We start from the raw sequence: 14,458 nt of genomic DNA, 5'->3' as shown, positions 1-14,458 counted from the left end.
ATGCGTCAAGGGTAATCAGATTTTAATTTGCGAGCTCAAGAATGAATAAAATCCAGGGTGTAAATGCAGCCAGGATGTGTTAAAGATCAGTGTATCTGCTCACCTGCAGCAGAAAATGTTAAAATGTCTGATAAAAAGGATCCTGAAACGAGCAACATTTTTGTTTTGGACACTGATACATGATTCATCTGAGCTGCTCAAATCGTGAATCTGAATAGATTCTGCATTGAGCATACTGTGACTGTGATTGAGATAAATGTAATATTCATTTTGGCTCCGTTTTGATTCCATTATTAGTTTAAACCAATGGGTTTAGAGATGGAGGGGGGTTTAACTTTATCCGCGGTTTGTTTTTAGCATGACAATTAAGTCCGTATATTCTCCCGTTCTAGTATTCCAAATTCCAATCTTTTGCTTTCACATCTTGCTCTCATCTTACATCATCTGTGTTCACATCGACATGCATACAAATGCAAACAATCCCTTTTTAAGCTTCATAATTGCATTACAGATATGGTTCTGAGATTGATGGAAAAACAACAACCTCAAAATAAGCAGAGATATTCAAATTGTGTACTCTCTAAAGCGTAAAAGTATGGGAAACCTCTGGGGCTCCTCACAGTGTAACCACATAAGGTCACAGTGGATTATCTCTTTCCTGTAAAGCTTCATGACCACTGATGACAATTGCCATTGGTCTCAAAAGCTGCCAGTTTCAAAGGAGGAAAGATTTTGATGTTTTGGGAAATACCCTTATTAGCTGTCCTGCCAAAAATTGATACCACGCTCATATCTGTCCATTTATTATCAAACTACAGCCAGCAGCAGCTTAGCTTAGCTTGCCGGGACCATCTTGGCGAGGGGTTTGAGTTATCAGATCACAATGCATCTTTTGCATTATTTTCACTTGAAGTTAGCTCTATCCAGTTGTGATTAGATCACCCAAATGTTAATACCAGATGTTACGTGCCACAGTATATCTTATTTTATGTAACCCTTAAAAAAAGTGTTTGTTTTATTTAATAGGAGTTACATGCTGTAACTACTTCTTGGCTGGGTCAGTGACCTAATAGTGTTTGTAGGAAGTTAGGAAGCTTTACAGGTGCTGGTTAGGGTATTGTTTAATCAGTCATTAGCCCCTTTCACTCCGCCTTTTCAGGGCAGAAATGCCGCTGTTATGCTGCCTCACCATTCTGTATAAAAGGTACGATCACAGAATTGTGGGACAAAGTTAGAAACCGTGCCAAATTAAGGTCTATGTGAAATGGACATCTGGCAGGAAGGGATCATGAGTAGGACATGTGTAATATTTCGATGCGTGCAAGCCATTGAGGGAGATTCTTAAAGCAGCTAGCAGCTAACTGGAGGAAGAAGAACAGCGGTGACAAATTATGGAAATAATGAGCTCCAGGGGCTCCTTAGCCTCTGAGCAGAGGATGAGATCAGCTGCCGTATAACAGGGATGCGAAATGATTGGTATTGACATGTTATGTCACTTTTATTGTTTAGAAAATGCGGCCAGTGCTTATGCTGTGTGTCACACAGGATAGCCTCCTACGTGACATACAGCATACGCTGTTGTGTTAAATGTCAACAAACGTAAACAAAAACTTTTTTGACCGCAGTTACAGGCTGTAACTCTTTCTTGGCTGGGACAGTGACTTAATGAAGTCTTTGAAAGAAGTGAGGTGCTGGTTAGCATTTAGTTAGCAACATTGATGGCTGTAGCATCTTTTTTTAAAAAATTATTCTTTTGGGGCGTTTGCCTTTAATGGACAGGACAGTTTTAGCGTGAAAGGGGAACAGAGAAGGGATGATATGCAGCAAATAGCTGAGGTTGGAATTGAACCTGTAGCCTTTATACATGGGGCGCCCGCTCTATGTACCAGGCAAGCAAAAAGGCATCTCATAGCTTCATATTTAATTTACAATAATTAGATTGGTATCAAACTCCTCATCTGACTCTCAACAAGAAAATAAACTTGCGTATCATTAAGGTGCTTACTGCCTCTCATTAGCAGGTATTGGCTCATATTGAATCCTACGAGGACTCCAAAGTCCCCCATACAGGAGGTCTTCTGTTCAAACAAACTCCATCAAGTGCTCTGTTGTACAACATAAGTAAAGAAATCCTCCGACTCTTTTCTTTCACTTGTTTTAGTTCCTCAATGTAAGTTTTACAAGCTTTAACAATTTAATAATACATCAGCTGTAGACACTTTGGATTCATTAATGTGAAACGTCGGCTGAATTCAAAACCAAAAGCTTCATTATGGTGCTATCCTCCCCGTACCTCCCCTGCTTCTGCCCGTCTCCTCTTAAATTGGAAAACTCTATCTCTGATTAAATTGAGTCCTCAAAAATTAGCATGTTCCAGCACTTCATATACATGCAAAACCCATGGCAACTTTTTTATCCTGGAACGAGAACAGAACTGCTGAAAGATGAAGAAAAAAAAAAACTTTCTACAACATAATGAAGATAACTCACTTTGGAGAATCCACTTAGTGAGGAAAGTTTTTTTTTTTCTCTTGGAGTTTTTCCCTCGGTGAATCCCACTGTGCTGCAGCCAACTCAAAGAAATGCTTGTTTTGTAAAAGTCCTTTGGAGTGTGCATCAAAAGCGTTTTTCATAGCAACTCAATCTGTGATTGAAATATTTAACACTGGCACCGAGCCTCGTGCAATCGCTCTCTCTCACGCTGCCTCTCTCTTCACACAGATTTCCTTTACGTTTCGTTCCTCCTCTGTTGTCTCTCATCTTCACTCTCAGGTTTATTCTCTCCCTCACTGCCTACCGTGTTGTATTAATAATTCAAACTAATGCAGAGTGGATGTGCAGATATACATAAGAAGCTGTATGTATATTTGATTATCTTCTGGACCTTTGACCGCACACAGAAAGCAGCTAATATTGGCCTGTGTTTGGAGCTGCTGCTGGAAAAATAATAGAGGTGTTCATGGGGAAAACCCCCCACAAAAGTACACTTTAGAGCATCTTTGCTGCATCTTTCCTTTCATCCTCCAGCATGTGTGAAAAGCTTCTGAAGTGCTGGTTTGTTTTTTTCTTCCGTGTAAATATGAATATGGAGAGAAGTGTCGGGATGTTTTCGAGGAGAAGCTGTTGACATCAGAGGAGTTTCAGACTACTTCCTGGAAGATCACTGCTTAATGATTGTGTGTATTTTGCATATGCCAGGGACAAGACAGGTGATCTGTTTTCCATTTGGTGAAATCAGGAGCTTAATGCAGATCTCTCCGACAACAGCAGCGGGGGTCATTTCACAGTTTCACTGCTTCCTCCTGCTGTGTGCAGGACTGTTCTGCTGATTAGGCTCGACCAGAAGAAAGCTGCAGTTGGTGTGATTAAAGGCCACCTGATAAACTTTGACAAGTTTTGGTGTCAGAACTTATTAGGTACAGAGTCTGTTGCTGCTAATGAACGAGCCAGGCTTATGAGTTTACAAAAACAAAATGTAGCACAGTTTGTTTCCAAGATGAGTGACAATGAGTGACGAGCAGGTGGTGCTGATTGAAACTTGCTGTCAGCTCCAGTGATTAGCCGCGTCTCAACTTCACTTTGTAATAGCACCCTCATCTCCTGAGTAATTGGCTTTCGTATTGATTAAATAACATATGCAGTCAGGGGTGTTTATTTATGAGCTCAGAAAGTTGTTGAACTTTTGTGGTTAAAGTGTTGAACATCCTCTTGACGCCGAGGTTCACTGTGAGTGGCAGTGAGGAACTTGAAGGGATTAGCAGGAGGCTGAGACTCTTCAGAGTAAATTAAATGTTGCACCACCAAAGACCTGTAACTCCTATTATGATCATGCACGCAGGAACCTATTTTCACTTCCGGGTGCTGCGAAAAATTTGCACACAGGACTATGTATGTGCATGCACTTAGGCAAGACGGCTACCAGCTGCAGACTAACTTTCAAGACAAACAAATGACAAAACGGATGTTTTTTAGCGAGACATCGGATGCATTTTTTGTTGTAACTTTGTCACCAAAAGTGGATATTTTAAGCCAAAACGAGATCCAAGCAGTTTTTTTGCCTAAATATAACCATTTGTTAAACACAGTATTGTTGAACATAAGTAAATGTAAAGTAAGGATTATTGATAATTGATCTGTTGATCCAATCAGAATTGATCAGATCAGATCAGTGGATGAGAGAAACAGCTGCTGCAGGGATGTGTGAAAGCAAACTTTTAGACCAAACAGAATGAAAAATCAAGTTTTATTTTTACCACGCTTGATGTTCCACTGCTCCATCTGTGACAACAGTATGCTCTGCACTCAGAGAATGTGTTGCAATGAATAATTTAAAGGTAAATCTATTTTAACAGCACTCCTAATGAACGGTCCACTCCAAAAAATGAAATCAACATGCGACGGCAGATTTTTTAGTCATGGCAGGACACCAAAAAAAAAAAATGAATTTGAGGGATAACTCTGAGTTGGTTCCACCTCTGCTGAATATGTCTGTTGAATACATGCAAAAAAGAAGCAAAAATATGTCACAGAAGACACAGAAACAGACTTTCAAAAATGTATTTTACTGACCACCTGCACAAAATCTCAATACTTTTGACAACCTTACTTCTCACCCCTACTTCAGTCTAACGCTCAACGCTACATTAGTAACGACCAGACACATCCAAACTCCTCAGCCGAACTGATGGTGGTTGAATTGCATTGTGGATAAAGTAGGTTTTGACAAGGAAGGAGAATACATGGAACAAAACATACTGCGTTTTTTTGCTGCATTAAACCACAAAGTGTATGCTCTATAATGACCTTATCGGGGGAGGCAGATGCAGAGGAAGATTAGTCCTTGCTCAGCTCCAGAATCAGCACCACAAACCGCCGTCGTGACAGGAAATATCTCTCTCGATGTCTTGTCAGCTAGTTATTTTAAAAAGCCTCTATTTAACATTGTTTGGGATTATTGGATGGATTATTCCTGGAGTTGTGATTTGGCTGGAGATTTTGACTTTAATGGCAAGCTGTCACAGCAGATTTAGTTGTTTCGTTGCAACAGCAGATAAGATACTGCACGAAGAGAAAAATCCCCAACAGAAAAGAAAAGCACAGAATCTCTAATCCACTGTGTTTTCACTAACGCTAATGACAAAGCAAACTCTTTTCTGATAAGATCTGCTGTATGTCTGCATGTACACACACACGCTTAATTCCAGTGTGACCTGCAGTGTAGTGAAAATGCAGGAGAGTGGACGCAGCAGCTCTCTGCAGGCTTACGTCTCTTACCCGTAGATGGCAGTGTGTCCATGAGTCTCCAGCATGGCGTCTGTGTGTCTGCTCCTCTGTAATGGTGTGAAGAGAGGCAGACGGCCACTGACAGGCCTCCGTAATGCAGATTTACAGTAATGGCCTGCAAGGAAATGAGATGTACACTGTTAAATAGTTTGGAAAGACATCTTGCTGCGTTCTGCCGTGGGCTGACCTCGCTCTCCGAGCAGCCGAAACACCAGACCAGATCATCGATCTGACAAAAGCTTTGAGTAATGATGCTGGAGAAGAAGTGGGAAGAGAGGACGAAAGACAAAAACAAGCAGTGTGTCTTTTCTTTTTTTATCCCCGCGCTTCTGTCGAGACGTGGGATGAAGTGATCCGGACCTGTTGATAAGGTCACGGCGGCAGAGGGGTGGTACATTAACGAGCGCCATCGACACATGCTCTCACCCCGTCTGCTGTGAATTTGCCACCTTTTTCCTCCGCTACCTCCTCTTTTGTCCTTTTACTTGGATCCCTCAATTAAGGCTGCCTTTTGTTCCGGGGGCTCGCATGGAGCCAGTGGTCTGTGTCATTCTGCTCATCCATTATGGATCAGCACCGAGACGAGGAAGAAGAGCAGCGATTGGGCTGTTTGAATACTGAGATGACTCGTATCCTGTAGAAGCTTTGATAGACTTGATTTCTTTTCTGTGACTGGATGACTGTAATGATAACAATGACATTGAGTATCTAGAAGATAAAACGCCTGTCAGCGTATATTAGCATTTTAACATTTAAATAAAGTTAAGTTGATATTAGAAAGTAAGCACAAAAGAAATACATGGACGGACTGTTTTGCAAAGAAAAACAAAATAAATCTTGTGTCACTTACTGTGAAAAGCGCTGGTATATGCGACTGTATGTCTATTTATCCTGTTAAAGCACACAAGTCTTTTGTTTGGCAACCTTTCTATATGATAATTTTACAAAACAAGTCAGAGATGTGCGTGCATCTTTTTGTAAGTGGCTCTTTAATTTTAAAGGGAAACTTTGCAGATTTTCAACCAGCTCTTTGTCATGGCAGCATGTGCAGAAGAACTGGCTTGGCATTCCTTCCAGAGTCGTAAATGCTTGCAATTGACCCTTTGCTAAGCCCCACACCTTTGATAAGGACCGTCAAGCTTGTCAGAGCAAGCAAGGAGCCCACACTGACAGTAGAAATGAAGAAATATCAATTTTTTTGGAAAACAAAAAAGTGATTTCAGTCATTTCTCTGGGTAACGAGTGTCATTATTACACATGCCCCTAGCACTGCATTTGGTGCTAAATCCACAAAACCAGCCTGAAAATGAAGAAAATCTGAGTGCATGAGAGTCCATGGAGCACACCTTTGTAGTTGTCGGACCTTTGTTGGAGCTGGCTGATGCTGCGCTATGATTGGCCAGTCTGCATTCGAGGGGCGGGATTAACCAAAACATCAGTTTTCTGTTTGTTTGCCAGTGGAAGTCAGCCAAGTGACCCAAATTGATGGCGCGCATTGATGACGTGTTCCCGGACAGATTTTGCATGCGGGGTAAGAACAGCTGACAGCCAAATAACATCTGACTGCAAATACTGCAGTGACACAGAGCTGGGTGAAAAATGGCAAAGTTTCCTTCTAAGTCTGAATTCAGTGTTTTTTCTGCCCCTCTTTAGTCGCGCTGACTTTTCCTCATTAGTGTGTGTGTCTGTGTGACAGTTTCATGACACACTTCTTTTACACTGAACACTCATGATAGCCCACTTATAGCATCAGAATCAAAGACCTCCTGGATGATTTTGGTAGCGAGCCCCGTCCTGTCGCTCTCCCTTTGCATCATCTCTCTCTTTTGGTCTGATTCTCTGTCTTTCATATCTCCCTCTCTGTCAGTCTATAGCCTCCCTGTGTCCCCGTCCCTCTGGCTGTCCCTCAGCTCTAAAATGGGAAATGTCTAAATTACACTTGCTAATAGGTTGCTGCAGCACTGTTTGCCCTCTCTCCCTCTCTCTGTCTTCTTTTTTAATTTAGTGTTGGGGACAGAACACATTTCATTTCATACTAAATAAAAGCAATTGTTATTATCAACTCTAGAAAAAGAGGGTAGACATTTCTCCTCTCCTCTCCTCTCCTCTCCCCTCTCTCCTCCCCTCCAGATGGGAACATCAATTCTTAATGCTCGTTCTGCCATGCTGGTACCGTCCCCCCCCCGGGCGTACAGACCCGGAGTACAGGACACCATCTTGAACACTCCGTGTCTCGCTTTGCTTCTCTGAAACACCTACAACATGTAGTCCTCTCTTTTTATGAAGCACTCCCGAGACACCTGAACCAAATCTTCATTAAAAGTGCGTCATGCGGTGCACACACATCAACAGATCATTAACATATTAATGTTACGGCATAACAATAGCTGCTCTCAACGAACGAGACAATCACGGAGGAGATTGGCAGCATCCTTTGGCCTCTACAGTAGATCCTTTCATTTCGTGCTGCTGGGTTGGATTTGGTTGGAGCTTCATTGTATTGGGTTGAGAGAAAACATCTTTTTGACACAAAAGTGAAAATGAATTTGTCAAGTGCAACTAGATTTAAAAGTCTGAGTTGCTTAAAATGGCAGAAAGTCAAAGAAGTGACAGAGAAATTAGTTCTTTTTCTGAAGCATGTCAGAAAGTCTTGGGGAAAAAAAAATACAAAATTAAATATTCAGTTGACTCAGTTTCATGACAGAAAACAAACTTTAACTTTAATCACAGTTTTAAGAAGTGGTAAACAGGAAATGGCTTAAATGGCTCTTTTTGCATGGATGTGTGAATGATGGTGGGTTGGTTGTTAGCTCTGCCACTTTGGTAAAAACTGAAATATCTCAGCAACTAAGTTGTGATTAAATTTAGTGCAGAAATTCCCAGTTCCCAGAAAGTGGTAACTGTGAAAGTGATGGAGTGAATTTCTATAGATTTGACCTCATTAATTTCAGCTTAGCTGATTTGATTTTGGTGATTAAAGGTCAAGGTTACTGTGGCATTGCATCTGCCTCATTGTCGTAAATGAAATATGTGAAGATCGACAAACCTCCACTTGGAATCAAGAATGAACCAATCAGAATCTAGTAGTCAAACATTTAAGGTCGAGGTCAAGGTCATGGTGACCTAATAAAACATGGTTTTGACTTAAAAGTTCATATGCACAAATTTCACACAAATGTCTAATAGTATAAAATTCCAAAGTTATGACATTTTATATCCAAGAGGTCAAAGGTCAACTTAATCCACACAATTCCCTCTGCACAGTTTTACAATTTGAGGGTGTAGTTTGGTAAAAGAAAACAGTTCCTTTCATGAAACTGCTCACAACAAGATGTGTGGATTATCTTAAGTAAGTGATTTCTGCTGTTGAGTTTTTCAAATGTATTTTTTTGGGAGTGCCATTATATTCCATTATATTGGAGAGAAGACAGACATCTTTATGGCTGGTATCTCCAGTGCTCTAAAACTCACACCAAAAGTATCTACACTGAAAATGAATATGTTCATTGATTTATTTTCTGTTGATCTGCTAATCAGATAATGAAGAGATTTCAGCGCTGCAGTGTCATTTGTTTATCACAGTTGTGCCGATAAAACACAGTGTGCCAGTCATGTCAGTCTCTACTACATTATTCATTTTTCCCACCAACATTTTTGGACTCACGAGTGCAATTTCATTGTATTTTCTGTCAAACTGGCAGCCGAGTCAGTGTGTTAAACTGGCGGTGGTTGAATCACAGCCGACGCTGTTACCTCGATGTATGCTTGGGCAGCGATCCGTGGCAGACAGGATGGCGAGACTTGCTCATTTGTTACTATGGCTTCGTGTTGCCTTTTAAGTGGGCGAGAAATTCAGCCGTTATACACCTGTAAATGTCACGGCTGGATGTTTTCTGGCTGCAGAGTTACATTTTATTCTGCCGTGGTGATGTATGGCGTGCTTTTTCACATTGCGTTTTATATCCGCACAGTGTTTGCTCTCACTGCGGAGATAAGGAGAATCATACTCTTCACTCCGTTTCCATTCTACAAGTATTTTAACCTTTATTTCACCAGGGAAGGCTGGCTGAGCACAGACGGCTCTTTTTTTCATAAGCTTTTAGTACACAATGCTTTCATTTTCCCAGCACTGAGGGCACCTTGACAGGACTTTTTGAGAGGGCCGATTGCCCCCCATTAACTTTTCCCACCCAGATTTTCCTATTTTGTCCAAAATTTCCCCAAGTCAAATGTTCTCACATGCTTCCTGTACTCACCATCTAATTGTGCTTTAGAGGTTTTGCTACAGAGGAGTTACCTAATGTAGGTTGTTAATAATTTGACCCCTTTAACCTTCCTCATTAGTCATCATTGCTAAACAGCGGTTGGGCAGTGGGCGGCTCCGAGCTGCAGAGAACAAATGGTCTGTGTCATTGAGTTGGATGTTCACAGCGCAGGTGCCCTTTAATGGCACAGACACTATTAACACAATAACTAAAAGGCAATTAGATTGACTTTCTAAAATGGCAGTCAATTAGCAAAGCTGCTGCGCTGCACGGAGAGAGAGGTGAGGAGAAGGACTTGAGACAGAGGACGGGAACACTTAGGGATATCGATGATCAGCAACAAGAAAAACTGCTATTTGCCTTTAAGTGAAGAGAAGAAAACGCTGCCTAGGAGCGACTCATGTTTTATTTGCTCTAGCAGATACATCTGGTCTCCCTCCCATTTAGACAGATTCTGGGCCGGCCTGGCACGGGTCCGGCCGTCACAACTGTTGATCTGATATGGCGCATTTTTTGACAATAACTGACAACTTGGGGAGCCTTTGTACATTACACAAAATACGTAATAACATCATTTTTAGGCACTATGACACTATGCGTGTGCATAGGAATGTGTTTAGCTTCATACTTTTGGTTTTGCTGCTCTCAGTTTCTCTTTAAAAGAAATACATAAAATACATAATTATTTACCAATTCCTTCTTTTATTTGCATTAATTAAGGATTTAGTGTTATTCAGCTTATATCCTGAAATATGACCACATTATTTAATTAACTGTAACAAGGCTGGAATTGCTTTGTTTAAATCTGACATGACTAATAATACATTGTCAGCATACATGGACACTCTGTCGGCCCTACTGTTATTCCAGGAAACTGTGGATGTGAACGTAATACTATTACAAGCGGGTAAATTTCCAATGTAAAAAGTGAGGGCAAGATTGGGTAATCTCAACCTTTACTGGTATTTCATGTGAAAAAAGTTTCACTGGTGGCACCGTAACATAGACTGCAAAAAATGAAAATTTTCAAAATAGAAACTCAGAGAAACAAAGTGGCGATTATAACTCAACTGACCTTTTTTTTTTTTGACGTTAGACCTCCTGCTCTGTCTCTTACTGGCATTTCAAGCACTGACATTGATTGTCCCTTTTTACACACTTAAAAACAATGTGTAATAAAGTCCAAGTTTATTCTTGGACTAGATTTTTGTTATCTGTCTAGCCACACACTCAGGTTTAGTTCTTTCAGAAGTGATGGACAAAAGAGAAGATTTTTTTTCAATCGCAAGAGTTAACTTTGGCAGATGATTTGGCAGAGTTTCATTATTTGTGGCTTAAAACTGAATTGTCGTTGTTGTTGTTGTTGTGCAGACATCTGTCTTTGTCTTCTGTCTCCTGTCAGGACAAAGACAGAGCCAGGTTGACTGGCATAGATTAATCCTAAATTTTGAAATTTCGAGTGAAGTCGTTTTGACTTTGCTCGACTTGCCACTGCTTCGCACGCTGGCAGACATTTTTGTGCCTGAGAAACACTTCTGTCTGTGAGAACACGTCTTGTTTGTTATTCAAGGGAGACAGCTCTAAAGAAAATGATGAAAAAGCCTCTGCTCTCTCCATGCAAATGAAAAGTATTGACTCTCTGAGATGTTTTGGTTGTGTTCTGTCAGAATGTACGAGCACTCTCCGACCCGGAGGCTGAATGGAGGATAGATGATGTGAGGCCATCACCAGGTGTAATGGCGTCTCACAGTGTGCTTCTATTAGAAGGCAGACTTGACAGGAAATAAGAAACTCGTGTTGTGATGGAAAAATAATGGCTAGACGTAAAAGGCTGATACCTGCACTGAAGGTTGGCCGGTTCTCCGTTCCGCTCATCACTGGTGGACACTGGGCTAAATGTGGTAGAAGGATCTAATAAAAACCACATTTTGTGGTTGTGATGAAGGTAACTGTAGGTTTTTACAGAATAAAGACCTGAAACATCAATCCAACTTTAACAATACTTCAGAGACTTTAAATTACATTTGTGTTGTTACTCTGCAATTCTCAGCACTATTTTCCAAAGTGTAAATCAGCGCTGTGCAGTAACGCTCACAGACTTTAATATGCATGGAGTGTACTTTCTATATGAATAACAAATCATGTCCGCCAGATGTAACAGCTGACTTACACTGGAGCGCTTTTGCTTCGGTAAAAGCTGTTTGTTCCTGAGCTGTCTAGACCAGGAATATGTCACCGACATGTGAAAAGTTCATGCATGAGTACGCCTTTATGTGCAATATTTCATGCATAAGTGAATGCACAGTAAATGCCTGTATGCTGCGCTGTGTGAGTGGTTTCCTGAATCACTTAAATTGGTACGTATTGTGTTTGTGAGTCACTTTGTAAGTAAATATGTGAACACGGTGAGTTTGAGATTCAGGTTTTGCATGCAAGTGGTGCTGTAAATGTGCAAATTTCTTCACACATGAGTGTGCAAGCGCTCTGTGAATGCTCGCAAACTCTTTTAATAGGTTGCAACAGATTGAGCTGTGATACTCTCCAGCGGAGACATTTTTGGGTCGGAGTCTCATTTTTTCTAATAATTGCTTTGATCACAGGAATAATTAGGTTTTATTCTTTCCCTCTGCTCAAAACACGCATTAGCAGGCACCTGCTTGCACACATAGCACTCCTGTCCCTCAGTATACACTGTCAGGATACAAAGATTTTAGATTGGGCAACAAAACAAGTGTGGCACTGTCAGGTCAAAGATTTAGTGGAAAGTCAATCTTCTTTATGCTCGCACTGAAGATAATGTGAATTTTAAATAGAAGCTTTACTTTACGAGTGCCAAGATGAGAAGCGTTAATCGCTCTCCTGAAGCTGCTGTACTAACTGTTACCTGCTTGTTGAAGAGAGCTGGGCCTGCTGTGCTCAAGGTGGAGACTTATAAACCCCAAATTCAATTACAACACCCCCCACAGTGAGTCATTTTTGTCTTGGAGGTACAATTAGGTTGTGTGGTGAAGTTTATTCTTGGAGTAATCAGCATTTAGTTTGTATTTTTTGTTTGTTTTAAAGATAGCACGGATGGAATCCTGATTATGCAACATTTGGGCAACAAAAACAGATTAACGCTGCTTTCATGTGGTGTCAGAATAATCAGATTAGTTAGTTTAATTCCTAACTGAGAATATTAATACCCCCTCAAGTCAGAACAACAACTCGGAACTCTTTAAAAATTTTGGTTTACAAGTTGCGGAGTTGACATCATGCAGAAACATGGCAGAGAACTAGATTTCTATGTGCGTTGGTAGCTGACGACGAGGCAAACAACTGGTTTTTGTTATGCCTCCACGCCTTCAATGGCCGAGTCCAGATGCATATTGTTTTTGGGTTGTCTGTCTTTCCATCTGCCCTTTTTCATGACACAATATCTCAAGAACACCTTGAGGGATTATTTTAAAATTCGGCATAAATATTCAAGTGGCCTCAAGGATGACCTGATTAGATTTTGGTGTTTAAAAGTCAAGGTCACTCTGTTCTTCACCAGTGTCATTGCTGTGAAAGCAATATCTGAAGATAGAGATAGGAAGATGGGAAGTTTCCTCAGATTTGGCAAAAAACATCCATTTGGACACAAGACTGAACTGATTAGAATCTGGTGGTTGAAAGTCAAAATAAATAGGATAAAAATTCTTGAGTTATTGCCAAAAGCAAGTTTTGTGAGGTCACTTTGACCTTAACCTTTGATATATACCAACAAATTCTAATCAGCTCATCTTTAAATCCAAGTGAGTTTGTGTCAAATTTGAAGAAATTCCCTCAAGGTGTGCCTGAGATACTGCTTTCACAACAATGAGACAAATCTGATCTTGACCTTTGACCACCAAAATCTAATCAGCTTATTGTTGAGTCTATTTGAAGGTTCTTGCAAAAAAAAAAAAATCTCTCAAGGTATTTATAAGCTTTAACGTTCACAAGAATGAAACACACCACGTCACCGTGACCTTGACCTTTAATCTATTATCACCAAAATTGAATGAATTCATCTTTTAGTTTGATTAAGCACCTTTTCCAAATTTGAAATTCCCTCATGGCATTCTCAAAATATCACGTTTACAAGAATAGGTGTACACACGGATGGAACCCGAAAACATTAAGCCACCTTGGCTGTCGCTGGCATAGAGACATAAAATCACGAGTCCCTCCACAGTGCTTAAAAAATTACATGACGTGCCTCCCCCATTTTGCACCACCTCTCCCATCTCATAAATAACAAACTTTACCTTAACAAACCTTATTAATGTGTTTTTTAAATGCCCAGAGCAACAAAAAACAACAAATTTGCTCTGTAGCTTCCATGTTGTTTTTACGTTACGACTTTAAGCTCCTGACCAAACCAAAGTTGAAAGAAAAACTTTTCAACTGAGGAAATGGGACCATCTGAGGAGCACATAAATGCAGCGTTATATAATGTCTGAGTTAACTGCAATAACTCCATATTATGTGAGGTGAAATAAATTCAGTCTGCAGCAAGAGGACATTTTTTGTATTATAAATGTGATTTTAAAAAAAAGAGTTTGGACCACCGTAGCAAAGTGGCTTATTTTTCCTGACACAAGTGAGTTTCCCCCGCGGAAACTTAAGCCATCAAGGTGCTAAATATGCTCTGAGTGAAGAAAGTTTTTTCACAGGTTTAATTTAGCGAAATGAGATTGTGCATGGCAGAGATGGGGAAGTGAGCTGTGCAGATTTGGATTCTCTGTGAGTCCGTCTGTATTTTCTGAGCATTTTCTGAGCAGCATTGTGAGCATTTCTGATTAACCCTTTGAAACCCTGAGCAAATTAGCTTGATTTCTTTAAAAAAAAAAAAAAAAGAAGAAAAGGACAATAAGCAACCAAAGAAGAAATTATCCCCAAATTCA

Source organism: Plectropomus leopardus, chromosome 19, assembly GCF_008729295.1.
Source record: "Plectropomus leopardus isolate mb chromosome 19, YSFRI_Pleo_2.0, whole genome shotgun sequence".
NCBI lineage: Eukaryota > Metazoa > Chordata > Actinopteri > Perciformes > Serranidae > Plectropomus > Plectropomus leopardus.
Note: the sequence above shows the minus strand (reverse complement) of the source record.